The following is a 23,329-nucleotide window of genomic DNA, read 5'->3' on the forward strand; positions in this document are numbered from 1 at the left end:
TCTGTGCGGACAAATTATGGGCAGCCAATGATTCGTTTCCAACTCCAATACTTGTTAACAGGTTCTTTCATAAATTCTTAGACATGATGGCTGGTTTTTTGTATGCTTTCTTTGTGTTGGCTTCTAGTGTGTTACGTGACGAAGTGAAAAGTAAACTTGAATATTTGACTTTACTAGGGGCCAAGCTCCTTGGGGACCAGGGCTGTGGGCGTCTCCTGTCGTCGTCGTTTCATATGGTTACTGTACTAAAATACCGGAACGCTAGTTTTGCAACGCCTCGTGCTACAACGTAACACGTGATAAAGGAAAATGGTATAATTGATAGAACCGGTTCAAGATAAACTACTATGAGGTAAAGATTTGTGGAATGCTCACTGTCCGCTTCAGCAATCGTCGAGGGCAAGCAGAAGCTGTTTGTATAAGGGTTATACTTTTTGTTACACTCAAATACCCACCGGCTCTCGACGCTAAGCCTTATTAATTAGGTCGGGTGATTGGTAGAAGCAAGAAAAGGCATGCTCACCTTGTGGCGGGTCCTCGTTGTTACGTGAGGAAGAGCACGCAGGTAGAGGCGCGGGCATTGCACTGCGAACGCTTTGAGCCCTGCCAGTTTTCAATGGCCGTTGCAAACAGGCTGCATGTTCCTTGGTATGGTCTATTCCAATAGGGCGGTGCCAAACGTGCACCAAGTGACACATAGAATCTCTGCAGCGCTGATGATCAGCTTGCGTGCTTTTTGTGGTGGTGTTGGGGTGTATCTTGATCTGGCAATAAAAGCCTGGACCATCGATTTTTTCGCCCTGCACCTTCACCCTTGTATGGAGGACAGTGTCACGGCCCATTTGACTGTTCAAATCTATTACATGCGACTGCATCTCATTCACTCGCCTTGTTCCTCCATACGGCGTTGTTGTTGTCCGTTCACACCCCTCCCTCATTCTCCTCGCCGCGCGAGCTGCGCTCTGCCCCGCTCACCCCGTCTCCTCTCCGATAGCGAACCATCTCGCGAGGGGCATTGGATTGGATTCGATTGGCTTGGCTTGGATTGGATCGGATTTGGATTGGATTGGATTAAAGTGGATTGTGTTGGATTGTGTTCCGTCATAGCCGCGCCACGTTGCGTCATAGCCGCGGTCGTTCCAGAACCGGCGTTCCGATTTCGGGCGCGTGCATAGACTTGATCTTCGCTACAAATTGCACGGTGGTCCCGTTACTTCACCATCCACTACCCGTACACTTCAGCGACCACAAGGCCGTCATCGTTAACGTTACGCCGCGTGTTAAATAAAGAATACATCATACGCGTTCATCACACGTTTCACGCAATCAGAGAATCAACCCAACGTAAACACCAAGTGAATCCCCAAGATGCGTCGCATCTCCACAGGGTTCCCCTCGCTGGAAGGTGGGGTAATTTTTAAAGACGATAGTCTTTCTTGAGCTACTTAAACCCAGAAATTTTGATCTGTCTGTATGTCTGTATGTCTGTCTGTCTGTCCGTCTGTCTGTCTGTGACTCGATTCAGCCACCCGGCTAAAGCAAAACAATGCCCGCGCAATAGTCTTATATAGTCACAGCTAAATGTACCCGTCTATGTCCGGTGTAATGTTCATACTTGTCAACATAGTTGAAGAAGAACAAGACATTACGCAAATATGAGACAACAAATCAATACAGACGTGATATTTGCAGTGTTCCTTTATAAAAAAATCAAACATGCTTGACTTTTGCGGAATTAAATACTTCATCAACTGCAGAAAAAGAATTCACTCCGCCGTCGCCTGCTGTCGCCCGCACCACTATAGCTTCTGGCGCCATTTTAAGAAATCAACCGGCAACAGTTACGCAAGGTTCCACTAGATAGGTTCCACGTTCTGCTTGCAACGCACGTGGAGTAGGGAAACGCGGTTCTATAAACGTTGAAGTAGGACGCCTCGATTAAAGCGCGTCTTCGCCGCACGGCAGCGTTCGCATAGACACCAGATTTGGGGCAGTGGAACGCGGGAAATGTAAAATAATTTAAGCAAACCTTTGGCGTATTTACCTTGGGAGGAGCGCGACGCAAGAGGAACAACATGAGAGGTGAGCGGGAAAGCGAAGGGAGGCATTTACTTCGCAAAAGCCGATAAAGGCTATCGTCTTTTGACGGCATTTGCAACGAAAGGAGCAGATACGCGGCCAATTTTTTTTTTTGTTCCTGTCGATTGATTGATCATCGGGTTTAACACGTCGACGCTACACAGGTGGTGAGGAGCGCCGTAGTCTAGGGCTTCCGATTAATTTTGACCACCTGGAGATCTTTAACGTGTGCCGAAATCTCGAAAAACATGCGCTTTTGCTTTTCGCCTCCATGAAAAATGCGGTCGCCCCGGCAGGGAATCGAAACCGCGCCCTTTTGGTCACCAGCACAAAGCCTTAGTCACTGAGCCCCCACGGCAGTTATTTCGTTCCTCCCATGCATTTTAAGAAATGTCTAGTGTTTCTTAGCTTTTGGTGCTGGTTAAAAGAGCATGAAAGAGAAAATAGCGGCATGGTGGGGGTTTTATACTGCAAAAGGACACATTATGCCGAAAAGAGCCAAGCCGATGTTATGTGGTAATTGAAAGGCGCCTTTATGGATAAGGTAATAATTGCAACAGTATGACTTGTTTGAAGAGGTATAAACACTATTTTAAGCCATTGGCCCAAATGACGGATAGATGATAATGAAAGCGGTCAACATGTGAAAGCCACAAGAAGCTGACGGCAGGTACCCTCAAAACAGTGAGGGTGCCTACAATTGCACCCGGAGTAGCCCTCTTTTGCGGGCGCGCTTTGAGGTTTTATGCGCTATAATGCGAGTTTTGAAATTCCCGTACCGGTAACATAGCAATGCTATCTAGTTTCTGGTGGGGTGACGGATTAAGGGGGATGACGGTGTTTTATTCTGGAGAAAAAGCAACAGATGCCCTTGGGAAGATTCCACACCGCTTGCAGACACCTCGTGGATTATCCTGTTTCTACATACAAGCCCCCCTTAATCATCTAAACCGATGCAAGCAATGGGCCAACTTGAAGTCATTCGCATACAGCTACAGATGTCGTCGACTGAGCCGTCGCATACAGAAGTACGTCTGTCTTGGGCAAAGTAAACTGTACAACACCGGAGTAAGAAGATGGCTTTTTTTTGGGTTGTATGCAAACTTCGGCCACTCATATGCCATTGACCATTAAGAGACTTGACCAATATCCCCACTTTTTTGGTTGGCTGCTAGATCTCCAGCATTGGTGTGTATGCCACTGTGGGCGAGAATTTTCGGCTGCGGAAATTTGACATATTTATTGAGTGTAAATTCTAAAAGAGGTATTTCGGTTCTCTCGCGAGCGCCTACCCAGCTTGTGTGTGGAGATCAATTTGTGAACCGGATGCAAGTGGCAGTGATTTCAGAACTTTGAAGCATGACCAAAAACTCAAGTATTCACTAGCGTCTTGAATAGACATGCTTCGATAGTGTATGAACACTTCTCTAGCGGGCTCTTCTCCTGCTCGTACAACTCATTTTGCAAGAGAATACTACCAATGAACGGTAAAAAATTCTACACTTCGTTCACACTTCAGTGAAAGAGGACGTGTTGCGGCCTTGCCCGATCCCTCAGTGGAAACCTCAACATCGCAGGGGTATATAAAAGATACCAGCCCATACTCTCCGGCGTTGTCACGTGCTACAAGCAGTTCTGCCCTTAGTAACAGCTACTTACCACAACTTAACAGTCTTGACGGGTTGAGGCAGCCTATCATTCAAATTCTGGTGACGGGGGTGAAACAACCGCCCTTAGCACGCTACCGACATAATAACACGGAAAAATTCTCTCAACTAAGTGTTCCTTATAATTTAGACGATACAAAAGCATTTCGGGCAAAGCAAAATTGTCGACGTGATGTGCTCGTATTGTGTACGTCACCATGTTGCACTAGGGATTATGTCATGACGTCTCTTGGTCGCCTTTACATTGTACTGTTTTTGTGTCATCTGTTGTAGAAGCACCGCATGTTCGATGTTGTTTCAAATGAGCGGTTGAGGTAGGCGCCCAGCCTGCCACGGCGGCTCAGTAGCTAAGGCATTGGGCTGTTGAAAGACAGACAACTGATTTTTGTAGAGTATATTTTTTATCTCGAATGAAAGGGCATCACTTAAAAAACTTTAACCCGAAACGGTTCAGCTGATAGCACCCTAGTACTTTTTAAATCGAACATTTCATATCTACCAGCCATACGTGTCAAGTCAAAATAAATGCTGGCAACCATGACAGCGCCCCGAGCGGCAATATACTATTAAGTGCACGTGAGAATAAAAGAGGTGTTTAAAACTTGTCGATGGATAAAGCCACAATATTGTGCAATCTATACTATTCCTTCATGCTGTTCTTGAATCACGCTTCGAAATCGATGGAGTGCTTGGACACGTACGCTAGGATCACGTTAAGAATCTACAAGGCGCTACGTTTCAGACTTCAGAAATGTTAGTGTACAAGTAAAGTTATTTACACCCATTTATTTACAACTTCTTTGCGGTTACCCTAGTATGTAAAACGCTGGCTTTGCCAGGCCGACACCCCTCACGTGACCGATTTGCCAGGGTCTCGCAAGCCGGTCCGGGGGCGTGGGATGACGGAACGCGGCTTTTAGTTCAAGACGTTGGAGACTCTGGACGTGAGTACCGGTGCTCCGGTTGTGCCTTCTCTCGTCTTCCCCTTCGCCCCTTTCTCCAGATCTGAGCCAACCGGCTTGGTCAGCGAGAGCGCAGAGCCAAACTACGCTATTGGAAGACCCAAAAAATGCATGTTTGGCCATCTCGTTGTGTCTTGTGTGTTCATTGCAGTGGCACGTTGCTGTAGCAAGACACGACAGAAGCTTTGCCGGTATGCTACCTGGTCTGGCATGAAGGCAAAAGTATGTTGTTACGCACGCACATGCCACGAATGCAAAGAACCCAAACCACAAGCCCGTGAGACGCCGGGCTTGCTTCAGCCTTTCGCGAGCACAAAACCCTTGGAGATCTTGGCGTGTGATCTGATGGGCCCGCTGGCGTGCAGCAAAGTAGGGTACAAGTTTGTACTCGCGGTGACATGCCACTTCAGTGGTGAACTGTATCATAATTACAATGGTGAAGCAGAGGATCACGGAACTGTATCCGCTGCACAAAACAACATTACAGGAGGTCCTGCAAAAGCTGTGTAAGGTGTTCTGTCGCTACGGGTTTCCGGAGCGGCTGATTACGGGCAACGCCACGTATTTCACATCCAGGTTGTTTCGTGAAGCGTGTGCGGCGATGGGTGTCAGGCTGCAAACAACATCGTGCTGTCACCCCCAGTTTAACATGACGGAGCGGCGCAATGGTGACGTGAAGCCACTGCTCAGGGCATATTCTCGGCGGCAACAAGACTGTGGCGACCACTTGAGCTCCATCTCCTTCGCTCTGGCACCAGCGTGAATTGGTGCACTGTCTTACCTCTAGCGTTCCTTATGTTGGGCTGAGAGCTGAACACGCCGACCTACATGGTTCTGAACAGACGCTCGAAGTCGTTCCTTGCGAAAGCAGCAGGTCCGGCTTACGCGTGGTGCTTCCGCGAGAGCTTGGCGGACGCCATCAAGAAGGCGATCTGCAGCCGCGGTGAGGCCAGTGCCGACCAGGAGGCGGCCTTTGACGAGCTCATCAACAAGTGACGTACAGGTGGGCGACACTGTCTTGAAACGTAATCACGTGCTGAGCCACGCTTGCGCTGGGTTCGCGGCCGGTCTGGCACCAAGGTGTTTCGCACCATTCGTAGTCGCCGACAGGATCTCGCGCCTTAATTACAAGTTGAAGGACCTAAGATCGGGCTGCATCAGCGGCCCCATTCGCGTGGGTACGCTGAAGCAGTAATGTGAAAGCGAAGAGACTTCCGAAACTCCCACTTGGGGCTGGCGACATAGCGATCACGCGGGATATGCAGAATTAAGATTCCCGACACACCGCTACAACAAAGGCAATCGGCGAGTTTGCTGACCGGGTGGGCCAAGGTCTCGGAAGGGCTAAACCCCGCACGCCCAGACACCGAGTGGTGCTCCAACCACGAGGCCACCACGACAGGCGTTCTGCGAGCCAGCCGAGCCAGCCGCCACCCTGGGGGAACGAGAGCCCACGTGTTTTCGCCAAAACAGCACCCCGCCACCCGTACAGTGAGTAAGCTCAGGCCTCTCAAGCTTGGACGTTCCCGGGTTTCCCTATAGGCAGCGTAAAAATCGACGCCCCACGTGACCAACCTACAGCGCTGTTTTCGACCATCAAGCCCACCAGACGGCGCAAGCAAAAGGTTACTTTTGGTATAGAATACAAAACATTCATCCCGTGACTCAAAGAGCCCACACAGTTCGCTTACAATGTGTTATTTAAAAATACTATTAACAAGTTCCGCATAAAACATCCGTTGAGCAAAAATGTACGCAACTTTTTACGAACAGCCGACTGGTGCACCACCTCGTTTCTGAATTCGCAACCACAAAGCCGCCAATTCAAATTGAAACCGCTGCAACGGCCCACCGTTTCTATGTGCGCGGAGCACTGGTTTCGTGACTGTTATTGCTGTTATGTGCTGTTGCGTCCATCAGTTGCTGAGAGGACTGGCAAAACACGGGAATTGAGTGCTTGTGGAGTGACAAATGTGGGAAATTCCGCATCGGAAGACAGCTGTCGAGGCCAGAATATTTGATTCTTCCAAAAGAAGGTGAGTGTTATGCACTCCGCTAGAAAGACGGTGCAAAGGAAACCGTTGTCGCCGTCAATACCTCATTTGTGCCCTTCGTTCGAAATCTTAGCGCAAGTGAACGAGTTGTTATGGCAAAAAAATTGTTGTCACGAAAGCGACGTACAATTGCAGCGATCGAAATGAAATAATGTCCTGGCCTCTGTAAACTTGCGGATGTCAATAAACGATTTGTTGTCACTTGCTGCTCACTGTGGTCTGTGCCAGTCGAGGCCATCTGGTCACCTGGCGTAACATCACTTCACTAGCGCGGCGCAAGTAAACACGCGGCCAGCGTGCCAGCCAGGAACCAGCAGGAGCAGCCACGGCCGAACTCGACGCTCCTTTCGCGCGCGGGAGGAGAGTCGAGTCCGACCGTGGAGCAGCGAGCCGGCGGCCGCCGTGCGAGGGCAGCCATGTTATTAAGGAGCTCAAGCGGCCTGTGCAAAAAGCATCCGCCATGTTTACAAAGCCATGTTTACAGCGCCATCAAGCGGGCGTACTCGGTAGTTAACGACGCCGCCACTACGCTTTTTCAGGCACTACAGGCAAAGCTAGACCTTTGCTTCTCTAAAATCCTCCCTGTTCTTTGGTAAGCTGCACGGCGTGTCAGCTCCCGCGGTTAGCTGATCGCACCCCGCGCCCCACATTGGCAGAGGTCACGGAGGCGGAGGTGATGGGGAGGCGGATGTGCGCCAAGCGCTAGCCATCGTCGGCGCTTGGCTAACTAAACACCTGGGAGGCACCACCACGAACGGAGCCTCCAGCCCTTGTCCGCTCGTCGGGGGTGTTCACTGCATCAGAAACGAAGCCTAAACGTCTTGTTGTTGTTTTACAGTTTTTAGGTTTCTTTTGGTCGGTGTCTCCGCTTCTACTGCATTCATCTGCCATCTGCATTCATGCCGAGTTTACCGAAAAGCCCCAAGAAGCCGTTAGTGATGCGCTTCTCTGTGTAGCCTTCTTTCTTACCGTACAATGTATGCATTCCCAATTTCACCCAAACGAGATTTGGCATCACGTTTATTTATTTTGCCACCGGCGTATATACGATTCGCATAGGTAACTTACCCTTCTTATACATACCGTTCTGCGTATTATGTTGTAGAAGACATTCTTCTGGTACGTTTGCAAATAGTGGCCTTGTTACACGCTAAATAACGCTCTGCTGCAACAGCCGCTAACGCCTTGCCATTATTCATGCAAAAGCAGACGTTTTCTCATTGGGTCCTAAATATCGCGTTCCTGCACACATATCACATACACAATTACTGGCAGATGACACAAAAAACGACCTACTGCTCAAAGAATAAAAAAGCAGGTCAAATAATGAGCGGAATGATGCCTAATTTCTACTAAAAAGTTTTGAAATAGTTATTCAAATGAGGTTAAGCGACAATTAGTTAAACGTTACTCTATGCGCAGAGTAAAGTAGAGGTTTCCAGAATACATCACGATCCCGAAATCCTAAGACCATTATAGCTGCTCAATTCTTGGATACAAATCTGAGCCTACCAAAAAATTAAATTATTAAATTAAACATGTCTTAGATAAATGTACTGAAGCCTACAGTTCTAAAATAGCTATTGTAATGTAGAAATATCCTTTACGTGATTCGCCAATCCCATCGCACATAGCAACAAATAGAGCTGGTGCTTGTGATGAGAGTACACAGTCGTCCTACTGGACACGTGGTTCCCAAGTTGATGGAACAAGGCGATGTCACCGTACGTACTACGTGATAATCTGGCACAGAATGAACTCCCTGCCTTCAACACAACCATACGTCTTGGAATTTTATCTCCGTGGAATATACTCCGGTGGTTCAGGAATGTGCACCGACAGCTCCCATGAAAAGTCGTCAACCGCGCTAATTCCGCACCCAAAAGAAGCGTATGGGCAAAACGCATCCAGAAGAGCCAAACAAGCATACAACACAGAGTCAAATTACGTGAAACCTCACAACCCGTAGAAAACAGGCGGGATAGAGGTGAAGATGGTGGAAAGCGATGGCGAGAAGCTGAAGCTGCTGCAGTGTACTACGAGGCGTCTACCTCAACAGCTGCTGTGAAACAGCTGCGATCGTACATCGCTGGCCCCGCAGATGGCGCTAGGCGTACCACGTCATCCCCGTCTATCGTCGCCACACGACATGCGTGCGCACACAATAGAGAAATATGCATTTCACGTAATTTGTCGCTGTGTTGGCCGCCAAATCGTACAGCGCTGCCCCAGCAGATGGCGCTAAGCGTACCATGTCATCCCCGTGCGTAGTCACCACACGACACGCGGGCGCACACAATGCAGGAATATGCGTTTCACGTAATTTGGCGCTGTGTTGGCCACCAAGTCGTACAGCGGTGCCCCCGCAGATGGCGCTAAGCGTACCATGTCATCCCCATCCATCGTCACCACACGAGAGGCGGGCGCACACAATAGAGGAATATGCGTTTCAAATTTCAACGCTAATGCTTCAACGTTTGCTACATTGTAAGAACAGCGCCCATGATCTAGACATTTTTTCTCACTTGCTTGAGCCAGCTATTGTTAGTTGATACGTGACCTTGGATGTTCTGCCAGGTCTTCAAAAACAAAATATCGGGCCTCTCAGTTCTCCAAATCTTTTCAGCAATCTCTGGTTGTACTCAAGAATGGGATGCATCATGAAAGATTAGTACAGAATTTAAATACAATGCAGAGCTTACCCTTGCTTGGCAAACGCACTTTTTTCCTTGAACCATGGCTGCATCGGCTACCATGGCTGCATAGCATCGGCTGCAGCTCGGGTCCGCAATGACAGGGTCTAATTGGCAACGACGGCGACAACAGCAACATCGAGGTTTAAAGCTCATAGTCATGCTTCAGACATGACAAGTCTGGGCGCGTCGCTTGTACATGCTTTTGCAAGAAAAATTATAAGGTAGTTAAAATAAAGACAGGCTAAGGGGCAGAGTTTTGCAGTATGAGATCACAGTATCGTGGTGTAGTTTTCTAACTGTGCCGCAATGAATGACATGTGGCTCTAGTCGTATCGACATTTCTCTTCTTGTATAGCCGGTTCTGTGGCCGATTTTAACTATTTGTATGCACATTCGATTTGAATGCACATTCGGATTTTTAGCTCCTTCTATACCCATTTATATGGCTACCTTTAGCCCTTTTTATCGACCTCCCTATTCATGTGTTTAGGTAATTTCGGTTTAACTATAGCCGCCTTTACGGCTGTCTTTAGCACCTTTATTCGACATTCCTATGGTTGTTCTTAGTGCCTTCCATGATTCTATTGCTGTTTATATATAAAAATCTAACTTCTTATTTACGAGGCTGAATACATTTCTGTGGCACGTCCTAAAGGAAGACAACCATAGAACCGGCTAAAGAAGAATCTAAAGACACCCATAGGAATGTCTAGGAAGCTAAAGACAGCCACAGAAACAGCTATAGTTATTTTGGTGAAATAGTTGAAGCCAACCATAAAAAAAGATTTTCTATAGCCGACCATACGATATTTTTGTATGGGAAACGAGAAATATACACGATGACACTTAGGTGGACTGTAGTATTTTGGGGGAGCTTGGTATTTTGCTGCATCAAACGAAGCAGATGGGCACGTAAAGCAGTATTTCTACTTCTAGGGTGAGTGCCAAGGTGAATATGACATTTCTTCAAATTCCCAATACAACGAGATATGATTGGATGAATTCGACGATGAGCAGCCGTAAGTGTTTATTACTGAGAGGTCAATAGGCTCTGAAATATAGCAAAAAACATATTTGAAATGAAATAAGAGAATTATTTTTTAAAAACTCACCAAGTTAAGATAAAATGCTAACTGTCGAATAAGCGCCTCGCTCTCTCCGCTCCCCTTAGTTGTCTTCCCACTTACAACCTGTACCTATAGAATGAATTGCGCGAATGAATTGCCTGGCTGAGTCATTGACTGGTGAAAAGGACACTAAATGACGAATGAAATTGTCTTTTAACTGAAAGATCACACGTTTTGGTAGCTCCCGTTGGTGACTTATAGATTAAGGGCCCAAGCTGCTGTTCTTTCAATACACGCCTGGAAGAAGCAGGCATCCACTCCGCAATATCTCTGTGATTATCTACCGATTTTTTGGCGAGCGCATGCTCGGGAATTTACAATATTTCTTCATTCTATAAAAGGTTTGTGAGTGCGGAACAAGGCTGGGACAGGGGAGGGCGCGTGTTATTGAAGCACTGGCTCTTGTACAAAACAATCCTCACGTTCATCCAAATAACAAAAATTTAAAAAAAGGATGGCGGTTGGGGGGGGGGGGGGCGAAGAAAATTGTAAAAAAATGATGCACCCCACCAACCTTGCCAAAGCGGTTGTCCAGCAAGGCTGCGGCAAAACCAAAGCTGCCCCTGATCTAGGAATGCATTGGTTCATTGTTCAGCCAGTATCTCGTGCATCTCTTTACATGCGGTTTCTTGCAGTGTTTTAGCACGAAGATTTCAGTTCTTTATACACCATTTATGCCGTGATGCTGCAGCAGCGCCACCACACTACGCTGACACAACCTGCTCTGCAATCACCGCACTTCCCAAATATCGGTCCAAACAGATGTTGCAGCAGTGCCGACAGCTCTTAGCCTGTGACACCCACAGGAGCGTAGGTAACGTGCAGAGGCGGTGACGCCACATGCTTTCGTCCTCCCCCATCCGCTCCGCCTCCCCTGCTCCCATCTGCACCGGCCTTCGTGTCCAAGCGCCGAATCCCCGATACGGACATTACGCCTCGGGAAAGGGAGAACGCGGTGGGGTTGCGGATCTACATTTCCGCTGTAAAATCGATTCATATGTCTAGAAAGATGGCAAAGTGTGCTAACCTCACTTCTGTTTGAGCACCCTCAAGTTCATCGCTCACCAGGAGATGAAGTTTTTTTCTAGCAGGCAGTATGCGGAAAATCAGCTGCGCCAGCTGCTTGCCTTCGCCGCGCGCATAACCAAACGCCTACTCGGAAATGTTTTGCAGGGAACACATTGTCGCTCCTTAAACACCAGTGAGCTTTTATAAGAGACACTTGCTGTAGGAGCGCTAAATACGAGATCAGCTCCGCATTTTTTTCCGATCTGCAGCCCCTACAATAGAAGCATATAATAAAAAAAGTCAAATTTTTGGAATTTACCTCACCGAATCTACACATCGGCTATGCGGAGTGCCTTAGTGGATCTCTTCTGATTGATCTTGACCACCCCAGAAACGTGCGCGGAAATCTCTAGATTCGGCGTTTTCTCTTTTCACCTCCGTTAGTGGAATGGAAAAGATGTTGAAGAACCCTTGCACACATTTATTAGCGACACATATAATAGTCCAGTCATCACGAAAGGCGTTCTCGACGTTTCGCGGTTGTAACGGCTTCGGAGGTGCGGACAGCCCTATAATGTAAAAAACAATTCTAGTGCGTTTATTGCGGTTTATAAAGATTTCAGAATAATCTTTACGCCTCAGCATTGGTAACAAGGAAAAATGCTATTTTGCGTTGTATAATTAGAGTATTGACATCTCTGTTGAATAATGTTGTACAGCTTTGTTAAGGACATGGTGACTCCGCTCTTTTTTGAAAAACGCAAGCACAAACGTCACCCACGGTAGAAATTGCGAAAAAACAGATATGTGCGCACCGTTGTGTTTAGGTTAGTTATTTTCCCAATTCAATCCAATGTGACGCATGTAATCACGTTGGGAATAACTGTTTGCAAGTTCAAATATGTTTGGTAGATTTTTTTGCTATCGACTGTACGAATGAAGAACCACCAGGCCTCAAAAAAAGTATTTGAGAAGGTTTATGAGGCATCCCAAACCTGGGATTTTAGCGTTCAAAGTTAAATTTTGGTGAATAACGCATAAAGGCGTAATATAAGTAGATTTAGGCAGGGACCAGTCCGCTGAAAAATTCCGGGAGCAAATAACGAAGTTCTACGTATCAATACGACTGGCTAATACGTGGTCAATAAAACCACTTGCTTTTGGCATTGACAGCCATAAGTGGGGAGTGTGACTGCTAAAAAGACACAACCCGCATACATCATTAAGGAAGGCCGGTAACCGTCGGTTTACTGGTTCTAGAAGGTCGGCGCTGAAGTCTCCGGTGAAAAATAGCCATGACGGAACCGCTAGGAACATGTGGCCTCCAAACCTTTTCGTCTTGCTGCTACGGGCTCTTCTTAGATGCCTGGTGCCTAGTTATAGGTCCCGTGAAGACGCTCATCTTCGTAACGTTGGACTGCAGACAGCATCAACCAAAAAATCGGGTCACGCTTTGACATCGCGGGTAATGCGACACGGTCTCGCCAACTGCACAGCTTCAGTGATGTACTCTCCGACCTCGCTTTGTGCTCAGTGTCGTAATGAATAGTTCTCCCCTATAAATTGCACAAGTTTAGAATGAGCACTTGATACGGCAGCACCGCTAGAAACATGTGGTGTTCAAACCCTTTCACCTTTCTGCTACAGGTGAGCAAGCGCTATGGTAAATACTACCGTCGTAACGACCCATTCCTGTTAGTGCTGCCGCGACAAACACTTACCATGTCTTCGTTTGTGCACATGCCGTACCGTTAAAATACATTTTGTTGTTCAGTGAAGGCGATGCAAAAAATAATTCTGGTCAGAACATGAGAGAATTATTGGAAGAAATCGGCAGACTTTCTGCTGATATAAAGTGCATTAGTAGCGAAAACACATCTACGCAGGAATCTTTCCTCGCCATCCACGGCAAACTAGATAATTCCAACTAGGAGAACAAATCCTAACACTCCACGACTGAACACCGCACCTTGAAAGCAGCATAAACTATCTCTCGCGCTAAATTGATCATTTCGAAGTGTGAAGTTTCGTGTGATCTTGTGCAACAAAAATGCGGTGTTACGGTTTCCGGCATTAAAATAATACACGGTCTAGAGACTTAGAAGAATAAAAAATACGTCCAGTTGTTTTAAACTGCTTAACCTTATAGATAAAGTCAAAGTAATAAAAAATTGTCGAAAATCCAAAGGGTAGAAAACATAGGTAAGCGAAGACTTTGCTGCAGGGATTCGCATCATAAGGTAAAACCCTTTCGGACCGGTGCAAGCCTAACGGTGACTAGAAGGAGATGGAAAATTTGATTTTTGGAAAACTTAAGGCTTATGACCAACTTTTTGTTTGGAATGATACAATCTGTTACAAAGTTCTACTAAACAAACCACGAAAAAAAACGTGAAGGATGAGTCAAGTCAGTAACTCAATCCACGACTTCATTAGACCCGGTGAGAGTCAATATTAAAGCAAAAAGTTTGTTAATAAAACATGCGATCCTGAAGCTTTCGTGTTATTTGAACACGACCCTCATGTTATCACAGTCGCCAAAACACAGATTTCTTCCCATATTCCTAACTCGACCATCTTTCCAGCTGGCAACAGAATATTACGCAGACAGAGGCTCTGGAGGCGGTGGCGTAGCCATTTGTGTAAAAAACCTAATGCACACTACCCCTCTACCTTATGTAAGTGGCGCAGAAGCACTATGCTGCAAAATTGATGATGATGGTTGGGATTTTTATGGCGCAAGGCCGAGTAAGGGCAAAGAGCGCCAATGAAAAGTTATTTAATGACAACAATGTGATAGGAAACGGAAATCATTTAGCTAAAAATATATGTGAAGTGACATAAAAGACAATGTAGATGATTGGTGTAAAGAGCCAGGGTGTCAGCATGCATGGTAAGTGATGAGGTGTAAAAACTGGACATCGCTAAGAAACTAAAACTACGCGCGTGAGTAACCATGGGGTCGTTCCCTAAACCGTACGATGGGTGCAGCGGTATGTGTTGTCTATATAGTTGTGCGAAGTGTGAGTGTCGTGTTGTTTCTAGTCCGTTGCATTGTATGAGGATGTGGGTCACGGACAGGGCATCTCCACACCTTCTTCACAGAGGTCTTCAAGATCCAGTGAGAAGGTGCGAGTGCGTTGCGTGCGTGTGCCCTATCCGTAATCTAGCCAAGGCGACTTCTGTGTATCGGTTGGGTGTGTCGGTGGTGAATGGTCGTAAGTGTGGTTTTATTACGTGTAACTTGTCTGTTTGTTCACTCTAGAGTGTTTGCCATTTTGCGAAGTTGTCTGATGTGTGGGTTCACGTCGGTGTAGTGTAATGTGGTTATCTCTACTGTATTCAAGAGTGCAGCAGAAGGAGCCATTCCATCCGCGGCTCCGTTCCCGGCTATACCACACTGGCCAGGGACCCAGCAAAGGACCAATTCAAATTTGTGGGCATACACATACATAATAACCTTGATGATAACACTTACAACGAGATTTTTCGAAGAATTTGTTGATGACAATGTCCTCACAACACTGAGGGAATCTGTATAGAGAATGGGCTCTAGGATGTGGCTTTGAAATATATTATTAACAGCAAGAAGTACACCGTAAGCCTCTGCCGTAAAGATGCTAGTATTACTATTCACAGTTCTAGAGACATCAAGGCCGGGCGCATGCGCCGCGCAGGACACAGAGGTGGCAGTTTTAGAAGCGTCCGTATAAAATTCAGAACACTGATACTTCTGCTTCAAATACAAGAAGTGCTGCAGAATTGCACAGGTACGGGCTCGGTTTTTATCTACATGTGTGAAGATCTGTCGCATGATACAGGGCGGAGATGCCATGGTGGTATAAACTCTGTTAAAGAAGTTTGGATGGTGTCTAAAAAGGAGGAAGCAAGCTCTGCCGCTTCCTCTCTAACTCTCTAAGAGAAGGGCGCAGAGAACGATGGTCGATTTAGCACGAGTCTAGTCATGGATGTATCATAAAAAAACTGATTTAAAAGGATGGTGAGGCATGGACGAAATTTCAAAAGCACAAAGGAGATCTGTGTATGCTCGCTGACGTTGTAGGTTTCACTTATTAAACTCCACATAGCGGCTTTCAACCACGCTGGTGCCGAAGGCGCCACATGCCAGGCGGAGCCCCAGATGAAGCACTGGGTCCAGCATTTTGAGCGATGTTTTACGAGCTGATCTATAAACAACACTTCCATAGTCCAATCGTGAACCTATCAGGCTAGTAAAAACAAGTAAAAGAAGCTGGTTGTCAGCACCATATGAAGAGCGGGAGAGAACATTGAGTATATTCATTGCCTTTGCGCAGTTATGTTTAAGCGGTTTTATATGTGGAATGATTGTGAGCTTTTCGTCAAGGACTACGCCTAAAAACTTGTGTTCCTTTCTGACTGGAATTGAGACACCATTGAGTTTGATGTCTGGATCCGGCCAAATGCCACGCCTTTTCTAAAACGAAGCACAAGTACACTTCACTGGAATAAATGTAAAACCGTTGCTATCTGCCCAGCCAGCTAGTTGGTGAACGCCAAGCTGGACTTGGCGCTCGCACATAGACAGGTTACAAGAATGAAATGATAATTGCAGGTTGTCTACATAGATTGAGCATAAAATTGATGGTGGTAATGCCTTTCTGAGTGAATTCATTTTTATTATAAAGAGAGTTCAACTGAAAAAACCGCCTTGCGGCACGCCATTTTCCTGCACATGAACCCTTGAGAGTGCACTTCGAACTCTAGCACAAAAGGTTCTTTCAGACAAGTAGCTGGAAAGTGTGTTCAGCATGTTACCCGACTTGCCTAAGGACTTCATGTCGCTTAGGATGCCACACTGCCGCGCGGTATCGTGCGCCTTTTCAAGATCAAAGAATAGTGTCATACAGTGCTGCTTATATGGGTAGGCATGTTCAATGTAGAATTTTAGTGGTACTAGATGGTAGCGCTACTAGATGGTCTAGCGCTACTAGACCATCTAGCACTACTAGGTCTAGCGCTACTAGACCATAGAGTGCTACTAGATCTAGCGCTACTAGATCATCTAGCGCTACTAGATGGTCTCGCGCTACTAGATAGATTACCCCGCCCTGAAGCCTGCCTTGCAGCCCTCGAGAAGACCGTCGTACTCAAGAAAGTACACGAGCCTTCTGTTTACCATCTTCTCGAGGAGCTTACACAGCTTGTCAGCGCAATGGGACGATAACTGGCAGGAGAGGAAGGGTCCTTTCCTTCCTTCAGGAAAGCCACTAGTATGGCCTCCCTACAAGATTTCGGAATTTACCCCGAAAGCCACATTTTATTGTGTAAGTGTAGGAGTGTGTCAAGAGTGTTTTGGTGTAGGTGTTGTATCATGGTTTATGTAATTTTATCCGTGCCTGAAGCTGAAGGTTTACATGTCCTCAGGGCAGCCCTCAATTTATAGAGTGGAAATTCAGAATTGTAACCAGATTTTGACCTGTTATTGTCAAGTAGGGACTTCTTTTCACAAGCGCTTTATGTTTCAGGAAAGTGTTTGTGTACTGTGCAGAGCTGTAAACCTGTTGGAAGTGTTGTGCAAGTGTATTAGCCTGGTCTTCGAGTGTGTCCCCTGTTGTACTGACCAGGGGCCGGCTATGTGTATGTTTTCCTTTAAGTTTACATATTCTTGCCCATACCATGTGAGCGTCTGTGTATGAGTTAATGGATGTAAGGAAAGCGAGCCAACTCTCCCTTTTTGCCTCACGACACACATGCTTTCCAAAGGCCTTGGCCCGTTTGAACGAGATGAGGTTATCCGACGTGGGGTACCGGCGAAGGACACCCCACGCCTTGTTCTGGGCCTCTGGCGCCCGCCTACATTCTTCGTTCCACTAAGGCCAACTTTTGTTGCAGGGCGCACTGGAGCTCTGGGGAATGGAGTTTTGGCAAGCGTCGAGGATGTGCGCCGTGAAGAGTTGGGCGGCTTCCTCCCCGTGTAGGTCTTTTATGGATGTGTGTTGTAGTTTAGATGTTTATGTGAATGTGCTTCAGTTTTCTTTTGATTCATTAAACCTTTTATGGGAAGGTGGACTGCTTGGGCCTGTACGTATATAGGTTATTGAAGTGGGGAAATGGTCATTACCATATGGGTCAATGCCCACACCCCACTCAAGATATGGAAGGAGAACTGCAAAGCCAATTGCCAAGTCAAGGTGTGAGTATGTATTGTGTCCTATGTTATTGTATGTAGGCTGTTTTTTGTTGAAAAGGCATGCTCCAGAGGGTGTAAGAAACTTCTCTATCAGGCGACTTTGGGCATGCATTCTGGAGGAGCCCCAAAGAGAGTTGTGCGCAGTAAGGTCGCCTGTGAGGATGTATGGCTCGGGTAGCTGGTCAACGAGTGCCTCGAAATCGAAGCTCTGAAGTTGAAAATCAGGAGAGATGTAAATGGAGCATACCGTTGTCAACCTATTAAATATTATCGTAGGGATCGCCACAGCCTCAAGAACAGTGTTTAAGGAGAGAGGGTGGCATGCTAATGATTTCTGGGCGACAATGGCCACACCACCCGAAGAGTGGGTGCAGCCAACCCTGTACTTTCTGAATACTATGTACCTACCTAAGAAATTTGTCTGTTTGGAATTGAGGTGAGTTTTTTGGGGACACATGATACTTGGCTGACTAGCATGCAGCATCTCATAAACATCGTCAAGATTTTTAAGCACGTCTCCGCAGTCAAATTAGATGATGTTTTCTTTTCCCATTATTGACATTTATGAGTGACTGGAGTGTGTGTGGTTCATGTGTCGTCTTTCGGTCTGTTACTCTTGGATTGGGCTTTTTGGGCCTTTCTGTTCACTTGGACGTCGGAGGCAGCTCCTCGCGGTGTCTTGCAGGCAACAACGGCGCGACGTCCATCTCGTCGTCCGATGTCCTGGGGGTGCCCGTCGAAGCGGGCCCCCCGGACTTGGCCCCCCTTCGGGGACCCTTCGTTTGAGCTGCCACCGCCGCAGGCATTGGGGGCTCCAGAAGTGGCGCGGGCGGTGCGGCGGCAATGGGAGCCGATGCGGTGCCCCCGGTGTCCGTCCTCTCGGCACCCTCCAACCACTTGAGGACGAGGAGGCAGGGATGGGAGCGGCACCGGTCCCGACAGAGACGGGTGACACCACAACTGCTGTTTCCTCAGCAAGCGGCGTGGTGACGGGTCGGGCTGTCTGAAGCAACCCAGGTGGGTCGGGAAGGGACCAGGTCAGACTCGCTGAACTGGGTTCCTGTGGAAACTAGACGCCGCTCCACCCCACGGCGATCTGCGTCGGCGTACGTTCCCAGAGGGAAGGAGGCGAACTTTTTCTCGCCTCTGAGAAAGGGATGTTCTCAGTGACCTTGATGTTCATGATGTTTTTTTCTAGTAAGAATTTTGCGTACTGCGGGAGTATTTCGCAAGCGGCCCCATGCAGTTTACACAAGTGAGCGTGTCGGATGGGCAGTTTTCGCTCGGATGATCGTGCGCCGCGCATTTTGCACAGGTCGTTCGGCCGCGGCAACAGTTTGTACCATGCCCGAACCGCTGGCACTTACAACAGCGCCATGGGTTCGGGATGTATGGACGGATGGAGCATCGGATAAAGCAGGCATTTATATGTTGCGGATTGCTGAGCGTTCAAAGGACAAGATAATGTGTTTTGTGGGAATCTTCTTGTCGTCTCTGCGGATGGTGATGTGTCTTACGGCAGTGACGCCCTGATCTTTCGAGCCCGCAAGGAGATCTGCATCCGTTTCGTTCAAAAGATCTGTCTCGGATATCACACCCTGCGAGCTGTTGAGGCACCGATGGGGCGTGACCCTGATGACTAGATCAGCCAGTCTAGCGTGACCTAGAAGCTTTGTGGACTGCTGCTTGTCATTTATTTCAATGAGGCGTTCACCAGACCTTTGTTGTTTGCACTTATACGGTTTTCCTATTATGCTTCCACATATTTTGCAATCAAGGAGACTGACTGGGATGCAAAAGGGTGGGTTGGATTGAGGGATTCCATTACGAAAAATCGAGAAGAATGATCCGGTTCAGGAAAGGTTACCGATGACAATCTTGGAAAAGATACTTCGGTGCGGCCCCTTTTCAGGGACCGATTAAGTTTTAGGGGGGGTTTTGAAAACACCATATTGCATAGTATAAAAGCAGGGTACGGGGGTACTTTCTTCGTCAGCCTTACCCTGATAGCTGAAGAGGTCCCGGAGCTCCCTGCCAGGTAAACAGACAGGGAGCCCACCCGCCGGAGCTTGACCTGGGCTCCGACGGCCACCGTTTGTGGTTTCTGCCCTTCACCTCACAACTCGTAGCCACGGGAGATTACAGAAAGAGTATGAGGGCTCGGGGTCTGCGGTATCGCCAGTACCGTCACTAGATTGCTCAAGGTGCCGCGCGCGGGGTCTGCTGCAAAATTAAACTTAGTCATTCCCCCCTGCCTTTATGTGGGCACTATGTACCGACCTTCTAATTCAAGAATTGACTGTCTCAATAAAATTTCAGATTATATGGAGCAACAATTCCACCAATAAGCCAGAATTACACTTTCTAAAGATTTTACTCTGGTTGGAATAACATGGGAGGCCACAACTTGTGAATTGTGAGATAATGCCCATAGAAACAGTTTTTTAGACGAAGCGTTTAATTTCAATTTTAAACCAGTCATTCTTGAACCAACGCGGGTTACGCCCCACTCGCAGTGCTTTCTTAATTGCATGTTCGCAAGTGATAACTTACAAACAAAAAAATAAAGCGGGGAAACATGGATGCTATATCAGACCACAACGACACCAAATGTTGTTTAGTGTTGAATGAGCCATTGCGCACAGAAAAATAGATAGCAAGGGTGTATGATTCGGCGAATGGAGACGATACCACTATTATAGATGCTTTAGCCATAACTCATCCCACTTTCACCAGGTACTTTTCTGAAAGTTCTGTACCCCCTGATGACCTCGGGCAATTCTTTAAAAGTACTTTTTAAAACTGCCTATCGACGTGTGTTCTCATGAAAGGAAATGGAATCAGAAAAAATAAATGTTGAACCATACGACACATCACTCATTTAGAGCGTGAAATATGTTGACTGAGAAAGTTAAAAAATAAATGTGCTTCCCCTTTTATGTGCCAGAACTCCAGAAACTTTCCATCATCGGAAAACCTCAGATCACATAAGCGAAGCACAAACCTACTAACATAACTTTACAAAACTTTATAACGTCCGGTCCCCAGAAGTTCTGGCGTTACCTCAATGCTTATACAAATAATCAGTATAGAATATCCCGCATTGAAGCCTTAGAAAGAGCTAACATGTTTAATAACTTTTTCCAGAAAGTATTTACCAATGATGATGGAAACTCACCGGAAATAACCCGGCCTCTACAAGCTACAAACCACCAGACAGCTGAAATCTCCGGAACCAAATCCGGAATACTTTGTCACTTAACCTTCATCCTAACAAACTTATGGCCCCGACAATATACCAAATACTTTTATGTTAAGATAGGCAGAACGCAAAGCATTTATTTTTAAGTTACAAAAGACCACTAGGTTTGAAAATGATACCTAAGAATTGGAAAATAGCGAAATAGGCTACCCAGGTCTGGTAATAGCTGTAAAACGCTTATGGCACACTGCCATCAAGCACGTAATTACTTACACTGAAGCACATTGTCTAATTAACCTAAATCAGCATGGCTTTCGAAAAGGCTTTTCCATGGTAACTGAACTCACGCAAGTAAGATTGCAAGTAGGGCTGGTTGGTGCAGATTAGTATTCATTTTGAAAAAACAGCGCACGTAACACAGGGGCAGAAGAAGAGTGGAGGACGCACAGCGCTGAAATCGCAACTTGAAGTTGATTAGAAACAAAACACGTATTTATACACAAAAAACCATACTGTCGCGTGAACAGATAACACGGACAGAGCGTGTGGCCGACAACAAATTGACATCTTTAAACATTGCTGCACGCGACGAAGTTCAGCATCCAAGAAGTTACGAAATCTGCTAGCGGATAAGAAATTGAAATTCCTTGTCAAATAGTGACACAGAAGGAACACTAACGCACTTGGCCTTGTTCCTTCTTATATGAAAAGCCTCTATTATGTCTCGAACATGCTGGATTTTTTGTTTGGCGACTACTTTTGTGTCCATGAAAACAGGGAAACAACCTTTACATTTTTTGTAGTGTTGTGCGACGTGTGAATAGTCGTCACCCTTCAAAGAACGCCTATGCTCTATTGGTCGAATGTTAAGGCATCGGCCCGTTTCGTCAATATAGGCTTGACCGAAGAACAAAGAAATCACGTACACCACACCAACACTACAGGGCACAAAACTTGACACATGTTTTACTCCCCCGCTTCCGCGTGTAGCTATACCGTCCAACCTCCTATCTACCGCGCCGCATATCTTTCCTAATTTGTCGAGGAAGACGAAGATCGGAACGATGGGCATTTATAGCAATGTATTTTAAATAGAGTTATTTTTTCTTTTACGGCGGCTTTGGACTCCTTTCTTCCACACTAGCCTTAGCAGCGTGCCGGGCAGCCGCGCTTGCACGGTATTCTTAACGACGCTTGTGTCTTCCCAAGAGGATTCTCTCGCGGCCGGCTCGACGGCTTATGGGTGCCGGTGTAGGTCTCATTTCATTATTGACAAGTCATCAAATCCAAGCCAGTCTTTTAGGCCAGAGATATATTTACCGGGTGGTCCATGACTTGAAGACGTAAAAGCTACCGTTGCAACCTTGCTTCTGAACATTTCTCACGAGGTGGAGAGGAGGTTATGGGGGATGTCTTGTTCTTCACAGTGAAGTTATGCATGCATGCACGGCCTCATTCAATCAACAGCTAATACCTTTTCTACATCCTTCAGCACTTAACAGCCTAGGAAAATCCCAGGGTGTTCGAGTTCGTCAAAACCCTTTTTCCACACAAAACGGGTGTAGAGCTAAGAAAAAGGTGTTGAGATTCCAGAAAAAGGGTGTAATGGCCTCCCAACACCCCTTTTCCACTTATGCTGCACCATTTTTGGTAAACTAGTGCGTAAAAGGTTTAGTGTGGTATAATTTGTGAAGTGCTGGCCGCATCAAGACAAATAATTTGCTCCAATCCACGCTGTGAAGATTATTGGAAAGAAAAGCTGTAAACGACACTCACTGCAATGGCCCAGGCGACGTCACTTGAATTCACACACGTGGCTCTACAAAAAGTGAAACGAGAGATTCTGCCAGCCGTTAAATTTAATTTGCGGGGCGGCGTCACGAACGCAGAAGGGTCGGCCACGGCCGGGCTAGAGCGGCGGACGTGAGTCAGCCCGTGAGTCAGCCCGGAACCCGGACTTGAGTCAGCAAAAAGACAATGATGAGCGTTATTCCAAGGGTGAGATAGTGGGACCTAGCCATGCTGATGTGCTAGTTTGAGGCACACCACCGCGCGACACCAACGCAGACACCGAAACAATCCGGCGTGTGAGCTTAGTGACTCTCATTTATGCCGATTTAGACTAGTTAGTTTAGTTAGTTTGAGAATTGCTGGAAAGCTGCGGGAACTGTAAACCCATATTTAGCAGAACCAGTTTCTTCTTTCGCCTTTTGCAACACCTGCGAAAACACAACCGAATTGCTATCCCTCAATTTAGAAAACGGAGTGCAATTTCGTGGCAAGCAGTGCGCAAAAATTAGTGTTTTTTTAGTGAACAGGTGTCTGTACGTGGTCTCTAAATTTGCTTTGCTTGCCTTGCAAC

At 46.7% G+C, this 23,329-nt stretch overlaps 1 long non-coding RNA gene across 1 annotated transcript in view; it reads left to right on the forward strand.

Annotated features, from left to right (window-relative positions):
• The window catches only part of LOC144162025 (uncharacterized), a 73,385-nt gene that overhangs the window by 44,948 nt on the left and 5,108 nt on the right, over positions 1–23,329 (forward strand). Inside the window, exon 3 of the long non-coding RNA XR_013320578.1 lies at positions 10,395–10,477. This is a non-coding gene — a long non-coding RNA (uncharacterized LOC144162025). The remainder of the gene's footprint in view (positions 1–10,394; positions 10,478–23,329) is intronic.

Source organism: Haemaphysalis longicornis, unplaced genomic scaffold (assembly GCF_048455015.1).
Source record: "Haemaphysalis longicornis isolate Haplotype H1 unplaced genomic scaffold, Haemaphysalis longicornis Haplotype H1 scaffold_12, whole genome shotgun sequence".
Lineage (NCBI taxonomy): Eukaryota > Metazoa > Arthropoda > Arachnida > Ixodida > Ixodidae > Haemaphysalis > Haemaphysalis longicornis.